At 48.4% G+C, this 22178-nt stretch overlaps 1 long non-coding RNA gene across 4 annotated transcripts; it reads right to left on the minus strand.

Annotated features, from left to right (window-relative positions):
• Positions 1–384: 384 nt before the first annotated feature.
• On the minus strand, positions 385–21805 carry LOC125700369 (uncharacterized). Of its 4 annotated transcripts, XR_007379884.1 has the most exons (5): positions 21704–21805; positions 8605–9048; positions 7284–7371; positions 4434–4603; positions 385–3925 (listed from the first exon to the last, which is right to left on the minus strand). It is a non-coding gene; the product is annotated as an uncharacterized LOC125700369 (long non-coding RNA). The 4 variants fall into 4 exon arrangements; XR_007379882.1 differs by lacking the exon at positions 4434–4603; XR_007379883.1 differs by lacking the exons at positions 385–3925; positions 4434–4603 and adding an exon at positions 4634–5063.
• Positions 21806–22178: the final 373 nt, after the last annotated feature.

The following is a 22178-nucleotide window of genomic DNA, read 5'->3' on the forward strand; positions in this document are numbered from 1 at the left end:
TCCACGCAATGGGCCGGCCATGTGCCAGAGGCTGATGCTCACAGCTAATGAGCTATCCCAATTAAACACCTGGCTCGTTTCAGAACTGTGCTGCACTTATTTCAGAGGCCAGGCAGCAGGGTCTCAGCACTCCGTGTCTCTTTGGCAGCCTGATGAAACAGCAGCCATGCCTTACTGCTTGCTGAGCACCCAGCCTGCTGGGCAGTGGGCACTGCTGCTGAGTGCTACATCAGAGCAAAGTATTTGGTTTGACATGGAAATTCTTTTTTTCCAGTTTGGTTGCTGTTTGATGCCTAAATACTTATAAAGTCTTGATGCACGTCACTGGGGGTTGGACCTGATGGTCTCTAGAGGTTCCCCTTCCAACCCCTACAATTCTTCTGTGACTTTAAAATAGTTTTCTTTTGCAGATGTAAAACAAAAAAAAAACCAAAAAACAAACAAACAAAAAAACAATCTAAAAGATAAACCCCCTCAGAAACAGAGACAAGACTCACTGAGACTTTCGGAAAACTTTAGCCTATTCTCCCGACCACAATATCAGCTGATTTCAATAATTCTTAGTCACTTCAGCAGAAACGACAGACCTGAATGAAAATGGATGCTCACACGTTTCCTTCACAATGCAGAACACAAACCAGACTGGCAGAGAAGCATGGGCAAACTTGTGCTGTGCAGCTGAAGCCCTCATGAAAGCCCTTCTTTCCCTACTGGAGCTTTAGCCAGAAATCAGTGCTGCCCATAGAACTTCCAACCGGAAGTTGCCGTATTTCAGTTAGCCGGAAGATAGTTTAATGCCAAACTGTGTAAGAGAGAGAACTTGGCAGCTGGTGTGTCTGAAGGACTTGGCACCCAATAAAGTTATCGTGGTATTTTTGCTGATCAGTAAACACTGTAATTTGTGTCATAGAGATAATTTGCAATTAAAAACTTATTAACAAAGTTCAACAATAACAAGAGGGATAAAATGCCGAGATGTGGAATTGTTTAATTATGTGAAATAGTTCTACCAAATCCGGGGCTCCGTGGAACATTCTTTCCTCTCTCTAATGAACGACCCGTTCTCACTGAATTCTAATTAGCCTCAATAATGATGATCCTGCTCAAGTATTAGCAGCAGACAACTCGAGGTGTCTGCATCCATCCCTGCACTGCCCTCGGGTTCAGCTGTGCCATGCAGGTTGCACAGTGCTGCAGAATGCTGGTGCCCAGGGCCGTGCAGCAGCTCCGTGTGGGGACAGGAGTGCTACTCAACACACAGCGATCCATCACCGTGCCGAGCACGTCGCCCCGTCCCTCCTTTCAAGCAGATTAAAGTGCCTGAGCTTATCCAGACCTGCTCAAAGCCTATTTGATCTCGAAATAGGTCTGAAGAATCCAACAAGAAAAGGCTTGTAGGAGATTTTCTTGTTTAATCACCATTGGGAATATAAGAATTGGAAACCGAAGAGCAGAACCCCTTCAGCATGTCGCTCTGCCAAGACTGCAAAGCGCTGAAGTGTATGAAAAGGAGGAGATGACAAGTCCCCTGCCCTGCCAAGCCTGAGCTGCTCCCATCCGCAGCAAAGAGAAGCAAACAAGAGCACAACTCTTGAGACAGCCCTGGTGAATGCTGAACTACAGACAGAAGAGCCCTCATCCTCTCTGTGCCACATTTCTTCCCCACTCAGGGGCTGAGCGCTGCCCATTCAATTCCTGTGCCCCCCTCAGCTGCAGCCCCTCAGCCCAGCACTGGGCACACTGCACACCCACTCCTCCCATTACAGCTCCTGCTGTCCTGGAGAGTCCCTGAATTCTCTCCACACCTTTCTTAGAAACCAAGGGCTTCTCCCCATCAAGTCTTCTGGCATGTCTCCATGAAGAAAGAGAACATGGTGCTAAAGGAGATCGAACTGGAGACGTACAATACAGACTGCAGGCAGAGGAGAAGCAAGATTTAACTCCCAGTGCAGATCCACAGCTGCTCTGCTCCTCAGAGGAGGACAGAATTACTTAATATTTCAACTGATGATATTCAATATATCTTATGTGCAAAGGGTGTAAGTGACTGGTTGTTAATGATGTCCGTGGTAATGAGGTTCAGATTTCAGTGATTTGCAGTGCAGATATCCTCAGTGTTTCAGGAAAGTTTTCACTTTGCAGCATGGATTTGCTCTCACAGCCATCTGAAAAGTGCATGAGGCTGCAGAGAAGTGCCTGCAATATTTGTGGGGAGGGCCTTCCCCACGTTATTAGCTTGGCCAAGGAATTATTAAATCTTGAACTGAAGCAAAATGAGATCCCATCCCTTTAACAGAATTATTTCAGCCTCCAATAACAGCGCCTCATACTTTAAGCCTTGAACTGGAACAAAGCACTCTCTCTTGATCTACTTTCTCCCACTCCTCCTTGCCAGCCTCTGCTTTTCTTAGTGTGCTGAGGCATTAACCCCGTGCAGATTCGCTGCTTTACATGTCCCAGCAGCAAACAGAAATGAAACACATGCTAAGGAGAAATAGGCTTCAATTCAAGCAAAATCTGCAAGAGGGGTAGGCTGCTTTGTCTGAGAAACAGAAAGAAAAAAGAAAAACCCCTGGATATATCATGGGTCAGACCACATTAATGGAGCAGTAAGTGCTGGATGCCCCCAGGACACACGCAGCCCTCGCTGAGAGGTGGCCAGCAGTGCTCTGTGTGGAGCATCCAGCTGTTGGGCACACCTGCTGCAGACGAGGCTCTCTGCTTTCTGGTGCCAGTCTGCCTCCCTCACACCATAAAATATTTTGCCATCACGTACTTTTAGTTGTGTAACCATACTAATGAGATCTAAACCAAAATAATTCTTTCCAAGGCCTTTCCTGGTATTCAGATGGGAGCAAAGAGCGAAGACGTGCCATTACAGAGGCACGGCATGGTTCAGAGCACGTGCCTGTTGCCAGGGCATTTTTTCTCCTTTCTGAGGCTGCAGGGATCACAGCCACACCATGCAGCTGCCAGCACCACACCATGAGCTCCGTGCTGAGCTGGGTCTGCTCCTCCAGGTTCTTCACCTGAGCAGCAGAGGAAGGGCAGGGACTCTGCCCCCCTTGGCAGCTCCGAGCAGAGCCAGGGCTTTTTGCTGCAGGACCAGTCATGACCTCAGTGTCCTTCCACTTATTTAGAGGCTAAGCAATCATTTCTCTGCATGTCTCTCATGGATGCTATGCCTTCTGGATCTTGTTCCTGCTCCTGATCAGCTCTCCTTCTCCATGCACTGCTCATCACCCTTCCCAAAACATCTTTTCTAAGTTGCCTTCCATGAACCAACCACTTTTTCATTTCTTCTTCTTCTTCAAGTCTCCAGAGGTGTTTTCTATTCTTTATTTTACTTTTGGCATCAAATCAAATGGGCAACAGAAGAGACCAACGTTTTTCAGTGTACCCAAACTTCTTTCACATCTGGAAACATGAGGTGAACTCAACTGCCCTCCCATCAGTACATCCACACATGGGTGTGAGTGAAAGTACTCTGATCTCTCAAGCGTTGGGTGAATGCATTTGTGTAACAGAAGGCACTACAGGAGAGCAATGAGCTCAGTGCCTGGCTCAGGTGTGAGCACACCAACACTGCTCTGCTTCAGCCCATCCTGGAGCTGAACAGCACAGCTCAGCTCCTCCTGCTTCATCCATTAAGTTGCAAAGATTATAGGTCAACAGTCATGGATTCTTCAGCACAAGAAGTGCGTATGCATGACACCTTTTAGAGGACATCAAAATGACAGAGGAATCAGGAAGCTCAATAACCTCCAATTACTGTGAAAGAAGGTTGAATGAGGAGGAGGAACAGGGGTCTGGCAAGTTTGCAGGCATTTCCCTGATAAACTTAGAAGTGAGTTGGGATCCTGTGAACTCATCCATCCGCAGCGAAGCAAACAGCTGCATGGCCCACTCTCCCAGCACAACATTCCTGGAAACAGCAATTTTGAAAGACAGCAGTGTTTCATTTTTCTTCTTTGTTTTTCTTTAAGAAAAGCACACAAACTCACTGTCTTCAACCGATTATTCAGATCTATCGACTTGCAGTGTCAACAGACATCATACAGCAACAATTTCTGACACAGAAACAACAACGCAGTACGATAACAACCAAGTACAAAATAGTCCATCTGAATCCTCGTGAGTGCATGCAGTAAATTTCCTCTATTGCCGTGGGTGCCACCCCACACTTTCTCTTGGTGAGTGCATTCTCTGGTTGGAGAAGCATGCAGAGCAGATGCTTTTTTCTGCAGCTCTATGCAAATGCTGAGTGCCTGCCTCGTCCCCCCCAGGCCCACACACTCCATTTCACACCCTCCCTCATGGTATCCCCTCATCACATCCCTCCATCACACCATCACATTCCCCCCCCCTCATGGCTGCAGTGCAGGGTGGGGGCAGCGCAGGGGGATGGGGCCAAACCCCCAGCTCACACCCACCTGCGTTCACACCCCAGCAGCATCGTATCTTCGTATCTGCTCAGGCCAAGAGGCTCTCTGGAGGCATCTTTCAGTGTTTGTTTTTTTGTTTGTTTGTTTGTTTGTTTGTTTTAAATACATCCTTTGAGGTCTCCCCTGCAAATCCTGGAGTAGAGTTTGCCAGGAGAAAACTGCAGAGGAGAACTGATGAGAGAACGCAGCAGCACTGGGCCTTACAGCCACTTCCCATCTTCGCCTAGTGCTGGATGACAGCACAGGGACTCACTCCACCTCTGATTTGCCCTCTGTCCCACAGCTGCATCCCCCCATGCCTCAGCACCCGCCTCCCACTGCTAGGAGCTCCTCACAGCCACACGTTCAGATCAACTCAAACTCCCAGAGCACATGGCAAAAAGAAGGTGAACAAACCCCTGTGCGTGTCCTTCCTCATGGAATTGAGCCCTAATTGCTTACAAGCATTCACTTATCTGGTGAGTGAAGTAATTAACAACCATGCTAACCACGTTAAGCGGAGCATGGCCAATTACCCGCCTGCTCCTGAGAGCAGCAGTGATGTGCTGCAGTCAGCCAATCACAATTCTCGCCGTTTTCTTCTCGGATGCTGAGATTACAGTTAAGCAGAATCATTACCTAATTAAAACCAGAACCAAATCAAAGTCTGAGACATCTCAAATTAGACAGTAATGTCAGATAAGCAGCCCAACAGAATACTGCTTTGGAAATTATTGCCATGACTCCAGAATGAAAGCACATCATAGAGCAAGGGCTCCTGGCACAGGCACGTCTCGTAACAGCACTACAGACGCACAGGCAACACAGACAGGACTGCAGCGTGGGGTGGTGGGTAGGTTTGCCTTGTGTGCTTCTCGCTACACATTTCCCAGCACAGACAGGGAACCAAAAAGGCAGAACCTGCAGTGCCCAGCAGTGCTGTGTCACACATCACAAAGGCTCCCGCAGTCACCCCGGTCCCACACTGCTCTGAGGTGTGCTGGGAGCAGGAGGGCCGGCAGCGCACTGCCATCACACGAGGTCGGACGCAGGGCAGTGGCACGAGCTCCTCACACACTTGTCTTCAGCGTCGCCCACAGAAAGAATTCTAAATTTAAATGCTGAGCACTGCTTATAGGGATGTTGTAAATTCAGACTCCCACTCTGACACAGTTTCAGACGGGCTAACGCTGAGCTTCCTGTGGCTTCAACTCAAACTTCGCCCACCTTCTCCCACCCAGATATCACTTTTCTCCTTAAGTGCATGCAACCCTTTTGCTGCCCAGAGAATATGTGACCCCGTCCACCCCCCATCGGTATCATGCAGCAAACTTTTGCATTTTGAAGCCTCTCTGCTTTCACACGCACATCAGATTGCTGGAAATTAGGAGATGCATTGCTCAATTAAGAGCAGAGGAGCCAGCAAGCTCAGCATGCCGAAGGCCCCACAGCGTTCCCCTGGCCCTGCTCACAGCCCCGCTCTGGCACAGCCCTGCAGTGCTGCTCAGCACCATGTGGGTCTCAGCACCGACCCACTCGGGGGCTCCGGGCACAGTAGGGATGCAGCAATCAGCTCCCATCCCTGTGACCGCAGGGCGAACCCTGAGCAGATGATTTCATCGGGCTCAGCTCCGTGCAGCCGCCTTCCTCCTGCTCCGGAGGTTTGTTCTCATTCTTGGAAGATTTTGATTTTTTTACTTGTTCAGGCAAAGCCTACACATTTGCAGGGCTGTGCAGACTCTTTTCAAAGGTGGAAATGCAGGAGGGCCCCCTGGTGAGTTCTGGCTCTGGGCTGCCCCTCGTGCACAGTGCTGAGCGCGGTGCCCCTGGATGGTGTCCAGGATGTGCTCAGCCCACGGTGCTGCACCGCCTGCCAGCAGTGCTGTGCTGCTGGGGGTGCACAGACAGAGGTGTCACACAGAGCAACAGATGAGGCGCTGTGCGGGTGGGTGCGGTGCTCCGCTGGGAGTTCCAAAAGGCACCCACGTCTTTTTGCTGTGTTTTGTGCTATCTGTTGGGCAGGCACGGAGCGCAGTGTTCGGTGCCCCTATTGGTGCTTTTGCAGAAGTTCTTCGTTGCACACTTCATTTCAAACCAGCCCAAACCAGCTAACACAAACACACGTGGAACACCGCACCGGGAAATTCCAAGCGCGGCGCTTTCTCACACTTGCCATCATCTTACACATCCCCTTGGCAAGCAGACACATATTTTTCAGCACATCTTTCATCCATCTATTTACTTTAATTAGTGACTATTCCTGGCCATCTCTGAAAGAAGGTATTAAAGCGTAATCCATCAGCAAGGAGAAGTCAGCTCCTATGAGAGCCTTAGGCCCTGCTCTGCTCTGCCTGTGGGTCCCCATGCCCTGCAGCACTGAGTGGAGCTGCGCAGCCCGGCCCCACTCAGCCCCCCTTCCTGATGCTCCCTGTGGGAACCTCTGTCGTACATTTCCAGATTTGCAATAGGTACAAACCGTCACTTGCTTTCAATCCCCTCAGGAACAACTTGCTTTGCAGGAAAATGTAAACACCTGAAAGCGGTTACATTCTATGCTATGTGGGTCAAAGTGCTTCAGAAGTCCAAGCATCCATCTCTCTCATTTAGGCAGCCACTAAGATAAAATCTGGCCACTGTAACCTTGAGGTGACCTTCACCAATCTTCTCAAGATCTCTTAATCCCTTAATCTGATGAAGCGTTTTGACCTCTGAGCATTGGGTGGATCAGTGCCTTGATGGCATTTGTGTTAATTACTCCTCAAACTCTCACCGAAAGCAAAAAGATCTCAGAGTAGCATTCTTAGTCCAAACTTTTCTTCCTTGCAGTAAAAAAAAAAAAAGAAAATCAAACCATCCTACCTGTGTTGCTGAGCCTTCCCAGATTTTCTCTTTGGTTTGTTTTGCTTTAGGCATCGCTGCTCGCTGTGCTGCTTGCATGTCACCTGAACTGCAAAAACAGGAAGGATTGCTTTAAATTGTTTATTAAAAATCACTTTTTAAAACTGTTGCACATATTTATGACTCCTCTCTTCCCATCAGTGGCAGGGACTCTACCTTTTTATTTCCCTGTAAACATTAAGAGACATCTCTGGGCTTTAAATCAAACTTTCTTAATAAAGAGCTTGGTTTTGTCACTCTAAGACATCAATAGCAGGCATCTTTTCAAGAATACTATAGATTAATATTAATATTATTGATATTATTATTTTTACCAACTTGTCAGGTTGGATAGCCATGCAACAGGCAATATAAGGCATTCATAAATGCCCAAGCCAGATTGCTCCAGGAAAAATAGACAAGTAACTCTGCCTTTGGTGAGCCAGTTTTAGGAGCAGCCCAAGGCGCCCATGGAATGACACTGGGCAGCAGCAGTGGGCTCTGCCAGCAGGGGAGGGCTGTGCCTTCTGCTCGGAGAGAGCTGCCAGCAGCCCTGGTGGCTGCTCCTATCTCACAGTTATGTCACCTTACCACCCCTGAGGAGAAGAGGAAGCCCATACAATTCATTACAAAACCACAGCGAGTAACTCTGTCTGTAGCAGCACGGCTGCGTGGAGGCTGACTCCCTCTCATCCTTTCTCTGCTCCTCATCAGCTCTTGCATAGCAGTCAGCTGGGGGCTCCCATTTCCATTCCAAACAGAGCGCGATCGTGGATCACAGGGCCACCTCTGGCCAAAACAGTGTGCTGAGAATAGGCCACGGTCTGCATCAGCACAGCTCAGCCATGGTGACTGGGGAGGTGGGGGAGCTCACCAGGCCAAGCACACACTGCAACCCGGCACAGCGGTGCGACCCTTCTGACAGCCGCAGAATGAGCTCCTACCAGCACTGCTCATTAATTCCTATTTACCATCCCTTACAACATTTGTAAGGTCGGCAGACTGGACCTTGGAGGAAATGCTTTTCTTTTGGTATGGTCACGTGCACGATGCCCAGATGTGTTCTGAGGCCTCAATCAACCTCCAAATAAATTCTCAGCTCCTGCAACCATAACGGCTCCTCCTGGGGAAGAGTAAGTGTGAACCAAAGCAGGAGGATCCGATTGATTACCATTGGCTTTATGGTTTGGAGTCCTAAATACACGGCTCCAGCAGAATGAAGGTGCACAGAGCCTCGAACTGTGAGGTAAAACCTCATAAAGGGCCATTATATATTCTGGTGTTATGCTTGCAGTACACATACCTGCTTGGTCTAAAAAGCATTTCCTTACTCCAGCCTGGTGCAATGCACACACATCCAGCTCCCCGGCCCGGTCATTCCCAAAGCAGCTCTTCCCAGAAGCAGCATTTTCCTCACAGCCATCAGATGAAGAAGCAGGTTTCTGAGGTCACAGCTTGCCCACGGATGGAGGACTTGGTGACCCAAACTGCATCACTCTTCACCACTGCCAGAACAGCAGAGACAGTTCAGAGTTCTGTCTGATTCTGCTTGGGAGCCTCAACTTTCCCTGAAGAAACGGGGCAAAATGAAGCAATGCATGCTTTCAGATTTCACAGCCGGCAATGAGGGAACCCCGGTGGCCACAGTGCAGGTTGCTGAGGGCACAAATTGTTGTAGGACACGAAAATGTGAAGCCGGATGTCCTGGCAGAAATCAGCAGTGCAGATGGCTGCTCCAGAATTCCTGCTGGGGAAAAGAAGTGGCACACTTTTAGTATAGTGGCATCCGTAACCTTCAGTGCTATGTCCATATCAAATCACCTTAACAGTAACACATTCAGCCAAAAGGTTTTTAGCACAGGCACTGCTAAAGGAACACGAGAGCAGCGAGGACCTTTTCCAGCTCTGGCTGACTCGTGTTCTGCAGCTAAATCTCAGGTTATAAAATGGAAATGGGAGTGTTACAGTAAAACCCTCTGCACGTGGGATTGATTACATTGCAGGCTTTCCTTGTCATCCAGCACCTAGAAAGACAAGAAATCCTGCTGCTGGTCTCTGAAAACCCAAAGTCCCCAAATTCATTACCGGAGTCAACAGAGCTCCTGTGAGCACCATGTGCCATCGTTCATTCCTCCAGGCCACACCTGGATTTAGTTAATGAAAGTCAAACTCTTAATAAATACCTCTTAAAATCAAAGAAACTACTAAAGACGGTGTTTCATTTCATTGCAAGCAGTCTCCTCTGTTTGTTAAATTGGAAACTATTTTCACCTGATACTTTGGAAATGAAGTCACGACCTTTAATAACTCCATTCAGACTAAATGCATAAATAGAGCTGGAAAGAGTCTGTCCAAGTGCTAACCAGAGCATATCCCATATATCTTGCAGTCATTAATGGCTGATGAATTATGCTAATAATGTCAGAGGACATTGGCAAGGTTGATGGACCCAAACTTGCCCTTGTTTTGACAGTACTTCTATGGGAGAGGGTTCTTATGGGGAAAGCAATTACCCAAAAGAGATTGGTTAATAGCAGACTTCTCCAAGGCGATTTGGATGGATGGGCAGTGCTAGATGTATATAATGGGATTTTTTATTTTTTTTTCTTATAAGAACACAAATTATGATTCACCCTAATTTTCAGTTCTGGTGATTTGCCAGTATTCAGTGTCATCCAATATCAGTACAGGGCTTTATGACTCCCAGAGGCCATGAGCAACAGAACAGAGAACCTTCATCCAAGGTTTTGTGCAGTTCAGTGCTGGCACACCTGAGTGGTGCAGCCAAAGTTGGTGCCGATGAGCCAAAGCTTCTCATTCCCATGCATGCTGTGCACCCATTTGTTTTAATGAAACACCGAGGGTCATTTCCTAAATGTTTAATACCACATATAAATAAATGAACGGGCAGCACCAAGGAGCTTGTAAATCAAGAGTAACAGAGATGACACAGTACAAAAGAGAAGCTCAGATGGCAACTCTAAGAGGATGAACTGATGCCTCAGAGAGGTTAAGGTGCGAAATGTGGATGCTATGGGCTCAGGTGAGCTGATGGTAGCACGCCAGTATCTGCTAACTGGACTGCCTATATTTAGTGCAGTGACCTGACTTCAACTAAATGGTCACATCCCATTGCATCCATCAGGATTTATGCAAGTGGCTGAGTGCTTCTCTGCCTGCAGGCTGCTAGTTCACAGCTTTAAATGCAACTAGATACCACTGGTATTGCTAAACCAGGGTGTGTGGTCAGAGCATGGGCTTTAAAAATAACTTGTATTAAGTTAGGGAAGCTTTAAATACAGAGGGAAAAGAAAAAGGAAAAAAAGGAGCCCTGGGAGGGAACCTGGAGAGCAGAGATTGTCAGGCTGTGCTGCCTGCAAGGCCGCGGCAGAGTGCAGGGGAAGAAAGCATGCAGGAGAAAAATACTGAAGTGCTTCACTTCCACTTCAGAGTCACAAACGTTGATTATTTTGCTCTTACGTTCTAAGAGGAAATAAATCTCTAAAAGGTGCCACTTCACTCCTTTTCCTTTTTTCCTTCCCTACGTGTAGGTATAAAAACAAAGTGTAAAACTGCAAGCATTTACCCCACCGGGCTCCTGCATGGACCAACCATCAGCACCTGGCACGGAGCAGGGAGCAGAACTCACCTGCTGCAGGCACGGTTCCCACTGCTCCCACAGCAAAGGGCGCCGTGCTGATGGGGTGAAGCATTCCGGCCCACTGACACACAGACAGCTGTCAGATCACCACCACCACCCCCAGCAGCTGGGCCCACCCCAGCACGCTTCCCTGCTTTCAGCAGAAGAAACCACACCAGTGAAGATACCAGCCCAAAGTTGTCTGCAGCTCCTTCCAGCTGCGGCAGTTCCTCCTTGCCATTGTGTTGAAGCCAACGCAGGAGAGCAAACCAAAGTGCTCACGGACATCCTGTCTGCAGCAGCCAGAGCTCAGATATCAGGAGTTTTCATATTTCAGAGACTCAGCGTCTCCAAACCCCACGGCCAGAAGGCTGCTGCAGCCAGGAGCCCCTCCAGCACTTCTCTTCCCCCCCATCCTAGCAGCTACAGTCTTTCCCATTTCATCTCCTCCTGAAGACAAAGCAAAGCAAAGCGAATTCAGTCCTCCAAGCATTAGCAAAGCAGCATGCACAGAGCCCTGAAGGGCACCACAACCACAGGGAGCTGACCCGGGAGTTCCCAGGCGCCTGCTCAACCCTGATGGCTACAAAGTGCACTTCCATACAGCAGTAACCATTTAAGATGTTTCTTTGAACTGGTAACAGTTAAATCCTTAAACTGCATGTAACTCTGGTCCCCTGGTAGCAGTAACTGTTACTGTGGCAGGGGAGTAAATCCAGATTTACAGGAGCACAGCTGGGATGGAGCCCAGCGCTGCTTCCCAGCCCTCAGTTGTGCAGAGTACTTCAAATCTGTTCTTAAATTTGCAGTGTGTACAATCAGGAACATTGGTCATTTAAGAGACAAGAAAGATAAACACAAAAACTGAACATATGTAGATGCCTGGGCCACCGGGAATACAATTCTCCAATTAAAATATTAATAAATGCAGAATATCCCTCTCCTTAATTAATTGGTTAAGCAAACAGTAAGACTAGGTGAAATACTTCCATGATTATTTAACACACAGCCAAATCAAGAAAGTTGACTGAATAGCAATGCCTCAATTAACATACAATGAAGAACATTTGAGTTTTAATTAATCCTTATTGGCGCTGCAGAGACTTCCATGGAGAATCTATTCTGACTCATTTCATAGGCAGGCGCTTCAAGTTGAGGTAATTTCAACATTTGGTGTCCAATATAAATCCACTTATTAAAACTGATAGAAATACACGGGGTTAAAATCAGATCCAAGGGGTGAATACACTTGGGGGGTCACAGCTCCACACAGCATCGCTGCTGGTACCAGGGCACAGCTCTGCTGGATCCTGAAGTGGGGCTGGATTTTGTGTCATCGTGATTTTGGGGCTAAACCTCCCCCCGTAAGCTGAGGCGTGCTGCACTGTGCGCATTGTGATTGCTGCAGCCGTTGGCTCAGGGCTGGCAGCCCTGCTCTGCAAACAGCAGCACCATGTAGCTACATGCATCCTCCCTGCAGCCCTGCAAGGAACTCTTATAATACTTAATCCACTTAACTAATAGGCTTCTGCGGGAGTTTATTTAAAAGTCATCTACATTTAATAGAGTTCACTATTTTAAAAGAGGCAGATTATTTTCTATTGCATTCCTCCCAGAACACCTCTGGCTTTGGGGCTGGCGTCTGCTGACCTTTCTGACTCAGGAGCTCTCTTCAGGGGACCATGAAGGGGAACTAAAGATAGTAGAGCTATTTCCAGCACCCCTGCACTCCCAGGGAGCCCTGTGCCTCCACTAGAAAGAGAGAGAGATGACTGGTGTAAGACTGGGGTTTTCCATGAGCTCCGTGAGACAAATTCTGCCACCAACCCCCAGCCACGAGGGAGCAAACCCACTACCAAGTGACCAGTACCAAATACCCCGTGTTCTGTCTCCTATTGGCATGGATACAGGTGGTGGAATGGAACAACCATTTTCACATGCTTAATGACAGCACTCTGTTTTACAGGACTGGATAATAATTGTTTTAAAGTACCTTTCTAATGATATATAACACAGTAAGTAGATGCTTTTTAATGCAAAACACTTGCAGCGTTTTTCTTTCTATTGTACTGCCTTGCAATTCTCATACCAGTTTTTAAGAGTTGTGTGTCAGAGAGGTGGCAAAATACCTCACCTGCTCATGGCTGTGATGTGATGTACTTCTGCTCTGCCCTAGAGAGCACCACGCAGATGCTGGATAGGGCTGAGAGTGCCTGGACATTGCTTTGTTGTCCTTACAGCACAGCAAGGTGAGCGCTCTCTCCCTGCTGACATGCTGAGGATTTTTCTGTTTCTCTTGGCTCTGATCTTATATTATTACCATAAGTTCACTCAGGGCTAAGCCACGCTCAAACAATTCAATAACAAGCTAAATTCATAACAACACACCATGCTAAATTCATAATCAAAAGTAGAATGCTCAACAGAACAGGAGAGAAAGGCTTGAGCATGGGGGCAGAGCAGAGCACGGCACGGAGTATGGGTGCAGAGCAATGCACCAGCATGCAGCAAGGAGCCAGCAGTGACATCCCTGAGCAAAAGCCTGTCTCTCAATTCAGGGCCCCCTCTCCTCACCTTTAGGATACGTTCCTTCAGTTACAGGGATCCCCTGCAATAGCTCTTTCACACCAAGTCCGACACTTGGTCTTACAGAACTGCTGACAGCTGTGGTTGTCAATGGTAGGAGGCAGCCTTAAAGAGGAATCTGAGCAAGAGGCCAAGCCAAGGCTGCCCGCTGGGTTTTGCATTGCCCCTGAAAAACGGCCATGGAAGCACAGCCCTCTGTTTGAGGTAAGCATGGTGAGGGAAAGCAAAGGAGCCAGGTGGGTTTCAGTCCACTTGTTCCATGCAAGGCCTCATGTTTGTACAGCTGTGGGCCTTTGCTAAATATGAGCACTTTCTGAGGGGCTCAGCATTTTCACCTCACTTCCCCCCCCCCCCCCCCCCCCCTCCTCTCCTCCATTTCAGGAAATCCAATGCACAAATGGAGAAGCTGAAAATACAGCAGTAGAAAGGTATGGAAATGTACTGCTCAAGTCACCCTTTGGAAGAAAAGAATTCAAGAAATCCCACAGCAAACCCTTTTTTCCAGGGGCACGTTTGCATTACAATTGAACAAACCTGCCTTGCCATCACACGCCCACCAGAGGAACATTGCATCCAGAAGGCACGCTCACCTAGATGGCTCTCAGCTGCAAACCCAACTGGCTGCAATGCAAGCCCCAGAGCAGCTGTATGTCAGCACAGCTCTGTGTGCAGCCCAAGTCTCAGCTGAAGTGCAGACCTTGTGCTGCTGATGGTACAAGGAGGGGAACAGGAGCGCTGCAGGGAGCACAGAGCTGTGGGGCCACAGCCTTCCAGGCAGCTTCTCCAGCAATGTGATTGCAGCATTGAGTGAGCTCCCGAATTTCCAATGCTGTGATTGTGGCTGGCAGCAGGACTATGGAAACCTTCCCAAAAAAGCTAGAACTTAGTTATTACAGTTTATTCAGAGTCCTGCTATGCTAAAAGGAGAGCTGTTTGAAGGTGTCTGCAAACAGCAAAGCATTTAACATCCATCCTTGACTATTATTTCAAGCACAAGGATATTTACTGGCATTTCTGGGAACATAAGTGCTGTAGGAAGGGAGTTGGCAGAGGTCTCCTGCCCAGGTTGCACAGCCAGCTACACACCACTCCCAGCCTGCAGCACAGCAGTGGGGAAGCACAGCACAGAGTGCCTCTCATCAGCCACAGCCCTCCTGGGGGAGACAGCACTGTGCTGTGATGCCATGTCAGAGCTGAAGGTGGGAGCAACATCAGAATGCAGGGAGATAAGTGGAGTTCTGCAGATAGCAAGAAGTCAGACCCTGTGAGCTTGGGCTGCAGAGAGGACAAGACCAAATCTCCTTTGTACTCAGTCATGTTTATGAGGAGGGATAAATACCCCACAGTTTTCAGAAACATGAAAAGAAGCTGGGGCCCGGCACAGTGGGACCTGCTCCTGCTTGCCAAGGGGTCACATCGGTCAGGAGAGATTTATCTCCATCCATAAACATTCCAGATAATGTGAAACAGCTCATGGGGAGGATCCCTGCCTGTCTGCATCCCCCAGCAGAATTACATTCCTGTGAATCCTGCCTGTAACGATGCAGCTCTTTGCGTGACCAGAAATTGTAAAGAGCTCCACATCGGGGCAGGCAGGCACCACACCAGCAGCGTGCTTTATGTCCTGCTCTAAGGGAGAAAGGAGTCTGCGTCTGGAACATCTCCGTCTGTCTGCCCAGAGCTCTGATCCCAGCAGAGCACACAGCAAAGGAGCTCAGCACTGGGCACGCCAAGTGGAACCACGCGCAGCCCCACCGAGGGTTTCCTCTTTGCCAGAAGGACAGCGCTTTGTAACGCAGCTGTTTCCAGACCCAGCTCACGCACTGCTCCGTTCTGCGCAGCAAGAGCTGCTCCACATTAATTCCGGATGTGAAACCTGTTGCTTAGGTGACCGCTCATAGAGCGCAGGCAGCCGCGGCAGTGAGCTGTGCACACACAGCAGCTGCAGACCCACACAGCAGCGCCAGGGTGGCAGCTCAGCTGTAGGACAGCACCCTATTTCCAGGAGGGGATCACAAAGGAGCCAATGCTCCAACAAAAACCCCATCTTGAGGAAATATCTATTGCTTTACCCAAAGGTGTATAAGGGGCTTATTGCAACTTCCGTAGGTTTTCATGACAGGTATTTATGACAGCTGCATATATTATAGAAATCACTGGAGATGTGGCTGTAACAAATCTGAGAAATTAGGTGTTTGACCCAGGTTTGAATCCCAGCCATTGAACTTAATTACTGTGTTCAATTTATCTCTGTGGCTTCCCCAACATCTGTGCCACAAGCTGTATGGTTTGCATGTGGATACAAGTGGGGGTTTTGCATACTGTTCAGCAGAAGATTAAATGATCAACCTCTAGTTCTGGCAACATATCAGAACATGACTCTTTGTTTCCTATCTTTTTTCCCCTATTGTTTGCAATGTCACTCTGGTGCAAAGCACGCACACAGCTGTCCCAGTGCACGGAGACATGAGCCTTCCCTCGTGAAGCATGAAGAGAAAACATTCACAACAAGGAGATAAGCAAAGAGGGGTTGCCACATCCTTTAGTTATGTTCAATATTTCTGCACAGTCGAGAAACTGTGAGGAAAGAAACAGCAACTGAGTTCTGGCAACCACCACTGCTGCTGTGCCCATTTACAACATATCACTTCATCTCCAACCTCATTTACTTAAAGCTCTGGTTCTTGTGCTGCTGGTGCACACACTATCTCTCTCATCAACATGTGGGACTTCTTTCAGTGGCTTACGACCCAGAAATTACTCAGTTTTCTCAGCTTCCCTTCCCAGCATCTTGCCCTGTAACACAGCAGCAGCAGCATCCCACTCACAGCAGGCAGCTGCTGCAAATATCCACTGAAGCAACATCCAGGAGCATAGCCCTTTGGTAAATGGAATGGAATGACTCATGCCTCTTAAAGCTAAAAAAATTCAAGAGGAAAATAAATTAAACACCTACTCAGGAATTAGGAGGCTTAAGGCACTAACAAACAAAACCCACAACACGTGTTGGCTCAGCACTGCACTGAGCTCCAGTCCCAGGCAGACAGCACAGTCAGGCCACGTCCCACCCATGTCTGAGGTCCTTCTCCTCCCCAGGCAGGGCTCACAGGAGCTCCTGATTCCATGGCCAGTAGAGCCCCATCTTTGGATTTGCAGCCCTTGCCTTTTCCTTCCATCAGGTGCCTATGTCAGCCTTCAGCCTCCTCAGCATCCTCAGGCCACTGCACATGCTCTGGAAGCTCTCCCTTTGATCTGTGTCCATCTGAACACTGCTGGGTGTCTTTGGCAGCTGACCATCCTGCTGCTGGAAGCCGCAGCACATTTGTATCCTCCCAGCTGTCTCCACAACACCCAGGACTGCACAGACCACTCGTGCTCAGGTGAAAAGCCATTATCTATTCACGTGTTCCCAGAAACAATAACAGAAGAAATTCCACTTCCCTTGTTCCCCTACTCTCCTCCATACCGGGTTTACATCCGAAGTTTCTCAGTACAGGATTGTTTGGGACTCAGACGCACAGCCATGCTCTCCCTGCTCTTCTCCTTTCTTAGCTCTCCAACAGTGCATATTTTGAAAGTACCTCTGAGCACTGAGACAATATTATTACTGACTACAGCCCAGGTCCCTCGAGGTAAACGGTCACCCTAAACACTACTAGTGTAACTGGGTAGGTCAGATGGGATTCCTTTCCCTCTTCACATTGGTTTACACCAAATTCCACCTGCCTTTTCACCTCAGAGTCATTCGGCACTATGAGGACCCTCTGCAGCAACCTGCAGGCAGCTCAGTGCTGTCCCATCCACAGCACACACCCTGCAGCCCTCCCTGCCCGGTGCTTAAAGCTGCTGCCCCATGGCTGCAGAGGGAAATGCACACTGCAGATCCACACTGCTCCTCCCAATGTCATGTCATTCAACAGACCTTACATCACCACAGCTAAAATAGTTTTGTGACCTGGCAAATGCAGTGCCTTAAAATGAATGAAGTAAATGGCATAAATTTTATCCCTTACTACATTTCTTCCACCTTCAATGGTTTTACCTCCCCAGCAAGACATGCCCCTTAAGCCTCACTGCATTCTTTCGCCAATACTCAAAAATCCAACATAGATTGCTTTCTTCATGTTCTGTACCTCTATGACTTCTCCTAAGGACAGTGTTGCCCTGCCCTGCTCCAGCTGCAGTGACCCCAAACCCAGTGGCGATGCCCTCACCTCCCAGCACGAGTTGAGACCCAAGGAGAAAGAATGCAGCAATGCACAGAGAATGCAGCAAGGAGAGGTGCTGGGGGGGGTTGAGGAGCACTGGTATGGAGCACCCAGACCACAGGCAGCACGGCGCCCACTGCTCTTTGCTTCGCCCCTGCGACAGGCAAAGAAGGATTATTCTCATTTTATAACTGGATTATAGAAGCTAAAATGAATTTACATGTATCATGCTAATCCAAAAGGGAACACTTACAAGCAGGCTTTGAATGAAACTGAATGCCTCCGAGTAGGTTAACAGAGATGATTCATTATGGAGTAATTGAAGAGTATGGGAACATCTTTGCCTAAATATTTTATTCCAGCTGAGATTTTAATCAAGTTTCTAAGGAATGTCTCCTAACGCTTCACAAACTACTACAAAGATTTGCATAGGTAAATAGGCATTGAAAAACATCAGTAATGTAAATGAAAGTGTTCATTCTTAGCTTCTAATTTTTTGGTAAAGATAAGTAGAATGCTGTACTTAAGTGTTGGGAAAAAAAAAAGAAAATCAATGTAAGAGTTGAATAATGGAAAGACAGCAATTTGAACATAGAACTCAGGAGCAAAAGCAGGCCGCTCTTGTCAGCAAATCAACCCAGTGGAGGTCTGATTTCTACCATTCTGACTAAGTTCCAGTTGTTTTGAACAAACAGAACGTGTTCTTAGGATTGAAGGTGAGCTAATGCCTGCGAATGCCACAAAAAAGCTATATAAATCAATGAATAAAAATGATAATGCTTAACATTTACCCAGCCCTTCACAACAGCACACAGCCTGCAGCTCAGTGCACAGCCCTGCTGCATGCTTTCCTTTCCCCTCCTCCAAGGCTCCCAAGCACAGTGAAAAGTCTGAAATGAAGATCAGTTCCTCATCTTTAAAGCCATTTTCAAACATTAATATTTCATTATAAATATTGAGCAATCTGAGAGCAGCCGGGGTGAGCGCTGCCCTGGGACAGCATGAGGGCAGGGAGGGCTGTGCTGCTGGGACACAGGAGCCCCTGTGCCACCATGGGCCCTCGGGGCACTGGGAGCCTCACAGTCTCACGGTGTTGGCTGTGAGATTGCCTGCTCAGCACACAAAGCATTGCACCACTCCAGGGATGCGTGCTCTCAATCCGGCTCCTCTCACTTGAAAATTATTTACACAAAAAATATCAGTTGCAAACAACACAGAGCAAAAAAAAACATTTGGACATATGGATCTCGGAATGACCTCATCCTGAATTCACAGGGTGATGCCAAACTGTCCTTCAGAAAGAGCAAAAAAACAAACAGACAAACACAAACAAAAAACCTGGCTTGGTGCAAACCCAACCCAAGCCAGCAGGAGCAGCTCTGCAGTCACCTGTGCAGCACAGAAATCCACCGCACAAGGGAAGCACCCCATGGATGGGCACTGCTGCCATCAGGAGCAGGACGCGCTCTGCCTGCCTTCACACAGCACACACACAGCTCTCCGTGTTCTCTTCGTGGCTATTTTTCTCAGAAAAGTTTGAACCCTGCACAGGTTTTAGATGTGAAATGCAGAATTACTTCCCCAGAATTGAATCACTGGCTTTTATAGATCCAGTAGCAACACTTTAAAATAATGACCGAGCCATTATTCATTCCCGTGACATTTGTTTCAATAACATTAATCAGAGTGAACTCATTTGGTATTAATGCAGGTGTCTGAAGGCCTCCTAGAGAATTCCTAGGGCATTCATTAGCTGGGCCATTATTTTTATTATTTTCCTACAATCTCAGCTTGCCGGGGAGAGGCAGGACTGGCAGAGCTCAGGAAGAGCTCACTGCGTGCCCACAGAACAGCTACAGAGCAGCTCCCCGAGGGCCGGTGCTCTCTGCCCCGTCTCTGGGGCGATGGGGCCGGGACCCCCCATGCTGTGCTCAGTGCAGCCCCGTGCTGTGTGGCGCTGCCCAATGGCTTCCATAGCTGTGCTTTCACAGCTGCTCTCCACAGCCTTGGACGTGCTGCCAAGATTCTGCAAAGTGATGCCAAGCTGTGCAGCTCCGCGGTGAATATCTGCTGTGAAGGAGCCTCTGCCTTCTTTGGACTACATTTTAATTGAGCACGTCCCACAGAATCAGAGCTGTGAGATGTTATGCCCATGTGCTTCGTATCTCCAAGAGATAAGCAGTGCAGCTGACCTGTGGTCCTCACTCCCCAATCCAAACACTGCCTCATCCATAAATATTTGTGTTGCAGAGCTCCTCGCGCTGCCAGGAGCGAGCAGGAAGGAAAAACACTCACCAGAGCCTGAAGAAGATGGCTGGGAGCTGCACAAGGGAAACCTGCTCTGTGGGGAGAGCATTTCTGCTCTCAGAGGAAAGCAGCCACGGTTAGACTAGCCCTGGGGGGAAGATGCAGCCATTGCACAAGGAAAAGCTCTTCACCCCACAGCAATGCAGCAAAAGGCTGATTGTCAACCAGCTAAAGCACACATGTGAAAAGCAGGCAGGCAGCACTCATCCATGGTGAGAACCTCAATTTTGGCAGTTACCAAAGCACTTGCATGGCAGCAGGAACACACACTGCAGCCTCTGCAGTTGTGGAATTAGTGTAGCACAGACGGCACCTTCACAGTGCACTTCCTATTGTCTTAGACAGTTTACAATCAGAATATGTTCAGTTTCATACTCCAAACCTATGCAGAAAGTACTTTCCTATAGTAGCACTATGAATAAGAAGCCCACATAATCCTGGAATGAGTCAGCCTGAACATGACAGATAACAACATCAACTCAGACAGCTCAGGAGTTAGACCACAGCCCATCCCCTCCAGCCCCCAGCAGACAACGGGGGAAAGAAGTGGGGTGCTTGCTCTGATCCCTATTGCAGGGGAAGGGGCTGCTGCAGGGATGGGAGCAGAGATGACAGCCTCACACTGCACCAGGGGAGGGTCAGTTGGGTACTGGGAAGCAATTCAGGCACTGGCACAGGCTGCCCAGGGAGGTGGGGGAGTCACCATCCCTAGGCAGTTGTTCAGAACAGTGGAGATACAACACTGAGGGACATCTGTGGGCACGGTGGGTGGGTTGGGATCTGACCTGGGGATCAGAGATACCTTTTCCCTTCCTGCTGCTGCCATCCCACCATGCTTTAAGCACCATGAGAGTCCAGTGATGTCCCTCTGAGGTGGGGCCAGCTGCACACAGGGTGCCCAGGTCAGGCAGAAGTGTGATCCCATCCCACCTGCAGCCTTCCCCCCTTGCTCTACTATGCCTTATTACATTACACATACATAGCACTGCTCAGAGCCTCAGCACATGGGTTGTTGCAGTGGCTATGGGCTAACAGCACTCCAGAAGTGAGTGTCCCTCTTCCCTCTCCTACGGACCTTCTATTAAACTGTAGCAGCCACCACAAATGTATTAGCAGACATTTTATACACAATCTCATGTTTTAGGGCTTTCAGTTTACATAAGCACCATTCTACTCTCACCACAGGAAATTTTATCTCTCAGTGATACCACTTGCACAGACAGAGGACTTGCCCAGCTCTCCTACAGTGTACATTTACATTCTGTAAAACACGAGGGTCTTTCATGTAGCCCTGAAAAGGAGAATCAATAGCAAAACCTAAACTGCAGTCCCAGCTGCATGCAGCTGCCACAGCACACAGATGGCAAATAGAGGAAAATACCAAGCCTCCCACCAAAGTTGCTGCAGGACCTTCACCCACATGGGCTCTCCATTTGGACATGTGCTTTGTGTGCATCCCATATATATATATATCTATGGGATATATATCCCTACAAGCTGCAGAAAAAGGTCTGAATACTGGGGATGACCCTGGCCCCCAGATCAGCCTGTAGCAATTAGGAAGATCAATAAAATGGGAAAGGCATTACAACAGAGGTGTGATGACAGAAGGAGTGGCACAATAGAAAAGTGCCATAAAGGAAGGAGAGAAGATTGCTCACCTGTATCAGAAGATTCCAAGTTTACAGAGGAAAGCTCCACCAAGGAAGAACCTCTAGAAGATCTGTTCTTTAGTGGCAGTCAGCCCTTAAGTGAGATCTAAGAGAGGTGCAGCCAGGCTCCAACCCTTCCAATCACACAGCTGAATTGCCTTCACCTGTGCTCACAGGGCTGACCTGGTCCTTTCCCCAGGTGCTCAATCAGTGCTTCAGGCTGGGACTCAGCAGTTCCCATACAGCCCCACTGCAGCTCCTGAGGGCACGGGCTGCTCGGGACCCAACAGCAATGTTTTTTCATTTAGCCTTTCACTGAGGCTGTGGAAGATGAAAGAATAAAGAAAATCTGAGGCATTTAGGGGCAAGGTTTGTCTTCGTGTAGGACACACCTTAGCCTAAGTCTGGGGTGTCCATCAATCACCTGGGAGAACCCCTGCTGCCACCTTAGGCAGGGATTCATTTCCCACCTTGGTTCCCAAAT

This window comes from Lagopus muta, chromosome 14 (genome assembly GCF_023343835.1).
Source record: "Lagopus muta isolate bLagMut1 chromosome 14, bLagMut1 primary, whole genome shotgun sequence".
Lineage (NCBI taxonomy): Eukaryota > Metazoa > Chordata > Aves > Galliformes > Phasianidae > Lagopus > Lagopus muta.